Below are 7,341 nucleotides of genomic sequence, written 5' to 3'. Positions count from 1 at the left end.
AGATATGTAAGGCGGCTACGTGGTCATCCCCTTCCACCTTTTTCAAGCACTATAGGTTGGACTTGGGGTTCTCTTCTGATCTCACCTTCGGGTTAAGGGTGCTACAGGCTATAGTCCCTCCCTAAGGTAGTTTACATCTTTGTAATTCTCTCGTAGTGCTGTCATGGGAGTCCGAATAAAGCATTAAGCTACTTACTGGTAGCAGCATTTTTCGGAGGCCCATGACAGCACCCTTAGTTCCCTCCCTATTCACGTGGGGGTTGCACTTCCTATAGTATATATAATGAGATAGATAGATCTCACGTGTGGTATATAGTTCAATATGATGGATTATTTTTGTACATAAACTGTATATAATGTATGTTTGTGTGCTACTAACCGCGGTAGTCCTCTCAGGCTCTAATATACAACTGATGCATGGGGAGAGGTGCCGCCCTTTTGTATCTGTAGGTTTCCTGTTCCTGAAGGGCGGATCCCCTCTCTCGTAGTGCTGTCATGGGCCTCCGAAAAATGCTGCTACCAGTAAGTAGCTTAATGCTTTTTGTGAACTGTCCTTCAGTGATGGCGTTCCAAGCCAAATGTATGTGACCGCTGCAGCCAATCAATGGCCTGAGGTCTGAGCACGGTCGGCAGGTGACTGGCTGCAGAAGTTATTTGCGTGTGGTCTGTATATTTTCTCGTCAAGACCGTTGACAAAGAACTGCGGTACTACCAGAGAGGTGGAACGAAGGAGGATTGAGCAGTTGAGTATAAATTCTGGTTTTATACATTTCTGGAATAGGCCTTCTAAATACCTGCCTCCTTCTGACCAAGTCTACACAGCAAAGCTGACAACTGATATGTAGAAAGCAGGAAGGGAATCTAAACTTGATATTGCTGCTGTTACACTGCTGTGGAATTAGTTTGCCTTTTAGACATTTTGTTCTGTCTCTCTCCCTGTAGCCCAGCGCTGATATTATTAACCCTGCTCTTCTCTTCTTGCTCCTTAGTTAGTGTTTGTCATTGTCATCCATCTTGTCATCTCTATTTACTTCTGGTTCAGAATTTTTTTTTTTTTTACCTCCTGGAGCTGTTACAGCTACTGCTAAAATAACTGTGCATAACTACAAGAATTTAGATGGAAAATAAACCTCTGGAATCTTCATACATGCCTTGGCAGTCGAGTTGAAGCTATCTGATGAAGTTTCTAGGTGTGAGTACTAGCTCAATACAGACATCCATGGAAACGCTATCTCAAGAGTCCCACACTCACGGCCTAGTTATGGAGTATGTGATTATCCCAGTGTGTGTATTGACTATTAACTCAGGGGTAGTCAGACGTCAGGAACTCCATTGAACAAGAGAACTAATGTCCCCAATTCCCTTGTGTGAATTGATCATCAGTGTGATCATCGCTCCATTCATTGTCTTTGTGACTGACAGACAGCGAACACTGTACTTGTAATCTATGAATGGTGATTTTCCTTCTATTAAATATGGTCTTTACACTAAACACTACAGAAACAATTAACTATCCCATTGAGTTATTAAAACTCAGCAGAATTATGAATACAGCTCCAAAGTATAATCACACGAGATAAGTAAAACAAAGTGTTCACAAAGTTACTCAACTTTGTTTCACAGTTGTTATCTAGACATATTCTTTACATAGAATACTATGGTTGACATTCCCTTTATTACATTTTTGTCTTTGCTTCCAGTGTCTCCAAGTTTACAAATAAAAAAAACAAGTCTGTCTGCTCCAAAATCTAATTTCTGACATCGTCTGTGAGCTTTGTCTGGAGAACAGCTGACACATGCCCATTCTGTTTGTTTTTTTCCTTACTGCTGCAATATTTCTCAAAGTAAACCCGACATGTAGAGTGAAATGTGTACGATTTAGTCACTGATGCCTTACGGCACTATGGTAATATTTGTCTGCTTGACATAGTCATCCAAGTGCATGTATCCAGCCAAAAGCAGTTTCATATGCCAATAATAAAGTGACAGCGATATCCCTTACCAAAGGAGGTCCATAAATCCCTTAAATAAAGAAGCAAGTGTTAACCTCACATATATACTCATTATTACATAATACACAAAAATATTATTATTAAGAACATTATTTAACTCCTTTGTACCTAAAGGAAACTGACACATTTTCAAACAACTTATTTTAAAGATAATTGTTTTATTGTCACCAATAAGCGCAAAGAATTACATTTTTCCAATGCAGTTTAGGATCTTAAAGGGGTTGTCCCATGTGGGTCATTTATGGAATTTTGATAGATAGATAGATAAAGCTGGGCATGTTTTCTTTACATACATAAGCTGACGAGCATTCGCATCCAAACCACCCGTCTAATATTATTCTTCCTGTGCCCCTACGAGACCTCTGAAGGCTTATGTGCTACTTTTTATGAAGATATTATCAGTAGGATATTTAAAAAGGATCTTTTACCAAATTTTTCAAGTTGAACTGGTGCTTTTTTAAGTGCTTTTTTTGGCTGCACACTCCAACTGGAAGCACATGTAAACTCTGGTCATGATGACATCATCACAGATCCTTCTGCACCTCTAGTTGGTGCCTGCTTATGATTGGTCAGCGTCATACAAGAGGAAGAAGTACACACCCTTCTTTGAAAACTATCTAACAACACCCATTTGGACTTACCTAAAGTTAACTCATTAGGGGCCAAATCTTTAATTCCTAATGTCTCAACAATGGAGAGGTAAAATTGAAAACAAATACAAACATTTTGTTCCGTTCTGCAGCCACTGTGTCATGGTGTGTCCAGTTCAGTATGAAAAATTTGGTGGAAGGTCCATTTTGAAAAGCGATCTGCTTTAAGAACTTACAGTATAAACGCTTTACATTATGGAATAGATCTCTTAGACCTGATGAGGTTGGTGTACCTACTTTGTAAATCTAAGTCAGGCCGTCTGAATTATCCGGATATCAAAAGGAGCATGTTGTGAGTCCAGCTGGAGCTCGACTCCTAGAACGCTTAATATAATATTAGGTGAGAATACATTAGTAAAGAATCATACAGCCATTCTGACATGGGTTTTGAAAATAAGTGCACCAGCAACATCAGGTCTAAGAGACCTTTTAAATAAATCATTCAGTTTTCAGTGTTAAATTTGATAATAGATCTGCTTCCAGACCTTTCAATTGAGAGATGGGGCCTCTATGGGTCGAGCAATGTATCCACAGTTTGCAATTGCACAGTTGCGAAACATAGGTTGACATAGAGCGTGATGTCATAATTGCAACTTACAACATGGTCATTAAGGAAGTAATTAGGCAGGCACAGATCTATTCAAAGTGTGAGGTGCCCTTTAAGATACATTTTGTACAAAACATCGATCATTCCAAATGAGAAGTCCTTGAGATGATACTTTGTGATCGCACCTTTAATTCTCACATCTGTTACGTGCCGTTTCGCGTTTTTAACTAAACATCTGTGTAAACATCATTTGTAATGCAGGCAATATTAGATAATTCTGCAAGATAAACATATTTTCCTCTGTAGAATTCCTCGGCTATAACAGTCATCCGCCCCCAAAGTTGACTTCTTTAATTTTCTTTTAAACTTTATGAAAATGTTAAATAAAATGTCCTAGATTTAGGAGAGAGATAATTCCCAGTGTTAGCACAGCGTGTATCGTATCCAGGTACAGAACATTTAGGTTGCGTGCACAGCCGCTTCTCACAATAGTGAGGAATTTTAGAACTTCAAAACCGCACATTAAGGATGTACTTAAAGTCACAAGATTGAATCCTGACACTGTTCTTACCCGGTTTCCCCATGACAACACTTCTTGGCATTTGATCTGGAAGCTCAGCTTTGACAAAGGTATAATAGGAAGCTTCGATAAGATTACGTTTCATACGCCAGTCTAAGAATGCATTTAATAGATCTCTTAGACCTGATGGTGTGTACTTACTTTGTAAATCCCTGTCAGAATAGATGTGTAGTCCGGATATTAATATAAGCATTTATGAGTCTAGCTGAAGCTGGACTAACAAACAGTTCAGTTTACATTTTAGGCAGGAATAGGTTAGTAAATGATTACACAGCCATTCTGACACGATTTTTCAAAGTAAATACACCAGCCTCATCAGTCTAATTCATGCATACACTTTTTTTTACTGTCAAATCTGGTAGTAGATCTGCTTTATGTCATGGATTCAAACAATGGAGGCGTGGTACAGAAATTGATACATTTGTTGGGTTCATGGTTGCCCCACACTCTCCAGTTACGGGTGCTTTCATGCCACATTCAGTGGTCCCATGGGGGCTTACATCCGAACCCCTTCCATAACAGGATTTAGGCGTATGCGCCAACAGGGCCATTGACTATCAAGGTGCAGACGGACTCACAGAGCGCTCTGTTGTGCATCATTTTCGGGCATTTAAACCTACTGGATGTGGACACCCAGACAAGTTGTCTCTGTTGGCACTATTACAGTCTATAGCCCATCAAGACAATATTTGATAAATTCCTTGCAAAATCAATTCACTCCCCTTTTTTGTACCCTCCATATTATCTGGCAAAATAATTGGTGTCATATTGGATTATTGCTCTTCCGCTAGGGCAAGTAATCGATAAAACATTGAGTATATTGTCTATGGTCAACTGGTGGCGTTTGATCCTATGGAACTACCGTATTTCTCCGTCATATCTCTGCTCAATATTCCGATATGTTTTGAAAAACAAAGCAAATGAAGTAAAGCAAGAGATACAGGTCCTAGTAAGAATTGCACAGATTTTAAGAATATAAATAAGCAAAAAATCCAAAACATTCGGAGGAAAATATTTGTTTTGAAAAATGCTGCGATGTCTTTTAGATGCAGATCTTCTATTTTGCTCCAACATTCTGTGCTCATTTATTTTTTTAATAAATCTTTATAGTGGTTGGAGCTGACTTTTTCTGAAAGTTAAAAATTTTCTGCCTAGATATAGAACTAAGTGATAACATTTTACATAGAGTTTGTAGATGAAGCTGACTGATAAAGCGGTAGGCAGTGAGCTTAAACGATACCTCTCGTAGTGGCTGCAGGCAGTCAGCTATTTTATTGTTTAAAGGGGTAACCCGAAACTAATATTGATTTTCATCCTAAACGTCTGTTTATTTTAATAATACAGCTGGTGAAATAAATAGTGAACATGGCACCAATTGTATGAGTAAATATGTTTTTAAAGGTGTAATTGACATGAAAATCTCACCAGATGTCGGTAACAACCCATCCAATCCACACAAACAAAGAAATCAAACTATAGATGTCCATAAGAAATTACACAGGGAAAAAGTATTGAACACAGTTTCTTAAATGTATTTAATACTTCATACAAAAGCCTTTTTTGTTGATGAAGGCTTAAGACACCTCCTTTATGGAGAAACTAGTTGCAGGCATTGCTCAGGTGTAATTTGTCCCATTCTTCCACACAAACACTTTACATCCTGAAGGTTCGGTGGGCTCCCTCTATGAACTCTGAACTTTAGTTCCTTCCATAGATTTTCTATTGGATACATGTCAGTGATTGGATTGGCCATTCTATCATTGTCACGCCGTTAACGGCGATAAAGGGGCAGGACGGCGTACTGGGACCCGCACCTGTCCCTTCCACTATAATGGGGCCCAGGCTTTCCCTTATCTCAGGGGTACCTATAATGGTTAGGAGGCCTGAGCTGCCAGCGTATTCCTGTCTCCTGTGCAGGCCCTATCAGTTGCCCCCTCTCCCCTCAAGGGAGGTGGACTGCACCAGTTTATAAGTACGGCAATTAAACAGGGTATACAGACAATGTAACTAAAAGTCTCAAACTCACCAAACTCTCACACAACCACAGAGGAAACACAGAGAAGGGAAGAGAAGAAAAAATCTAGGAAGGAAAACAGGTATAACATGCAACCAAAACAGCAGACACCAATCTCTGCAAATAAACCTCCAAGCTCTTAATACCACGCTCCTTCTCACTCCAAGCCAGGCAGCAGAACTGATCACTGACAACAGTTGTAGACAAAGCTGAGTCTATATAGGAGCGGAGATTACCAAAACCAAATCAGCTGAGAGACATAGCTCTCAGTAACTTCAGTAACAAGGTTTAACTCCTGCCCTGCTGGCACAAGACAGCCAGGTCAGAATTCAGGAGAAGAGCTTCTGTTCATCGTGTGTGAACGAGGCCCAGAGCGCTGCGGTTCTCTGGAACCTCTCTGTCGCGGTAGCCCCGTGACAATCAGCTTTATTTTCTAGCTCTGAAACCAATTGAGAGTTTCTTTGGCTGTGTGTTTGGGATCATTTTCTTGCTGAAATGTTCACCCTCGTTTCACCTTTATCATCTTGGTAGATGGCAGCAGAATTTTATCAAGATTGACTCGGTACATTTGTACAGTATATTCACCCTTCCTTCGATTATGTGAGGTTTGCCAGTGCCGTATACTGAAAAACAGCCCCGCACCATGATGTTCTCACCTTCAAACTTCACTTTTAGTATTGTGTTTTTGGGGTAATATGCAAAACCTTTTGGCCTCCAAACATGGTGTATTATGGGACCCCAAGAGTTCATTTCTGGTCTCACCTGACCAGACTATATTCTCCCAGTATTTCACAGGCTTTTCTATATGTAGTTGAGTAAACTTTAAACACACTTGATCATGTTTTTTGTTCAACAGTGGAGTCTTGTGTGGTGAGCGTGCATGTAGGCCATGGAGGTTGAGTGCATTATTATTGTTTTCTTTGAAACAATTGTACCTCCTAATTCCAGGTCTTTCTGTAGCTCTCCTCCGGTGGTCCGTTGCTCTAGGACAACTCTTCTGCTAATTTTTTTCCCCTCCTCTATCTGAAGTCTTGCAGGGAGCACCTGGTTATGGCCGGTTTATGGTGAAAAGTTGTTCCTTCCAGTTCCGGATTATGGCCCCAAAAAGGCTCATAGAACCTTTAGTAGCTTAGAAATTCTTCTGTAACAATGCCATCAGTCTGTTTTGCAACTATAAGGTTGCAAAGGTCTTGAGACAGCTCACTGGTTTTACCCATCATGAGATGTTTCTTGAGTGGCATCTTGGATTAATGAGACACCTTTTTATAGGCTATCAATTGAACCAGCTGATATTATTTTTCACTAAGTGGCAGGATTGCTTTCTAATTACTGATACATTTCAGCTGTAATCATGACTTTCCATGACTTTTTGCACCTCTCTTTCTTCATGTGTTCAATACTTTTTCCCTGCATCATTTCTCATTATTACGCATAGCTACATTTATGGACATCTATGGTTGTTACCGACATCTGGTGAGAATTTCATGTCAATAGCACCTATAGAAATATAATTACTTAGAAAATTAGTGACGTTTTCA

This window comes from Ranitomeya imitator, chromosome 7, assembly GCF_032444005.1.
Source record: "Ranitomeya imitator isolate aRanImi1 chromosome 7, aRanImi1.pri, whole genome shotgun sequence".
NCBI classification, from domain to species: Eukaryota; Metazoa; Chordata; class Amphibia; order Anura; family Dendrobatidae; genus Ranitomeya; species Ranitomeya imitator.
The sequence above is the reverse complement of the archived record's forward strand: the minus strand, read 5'-3'. Positions refer to the sequence as shown.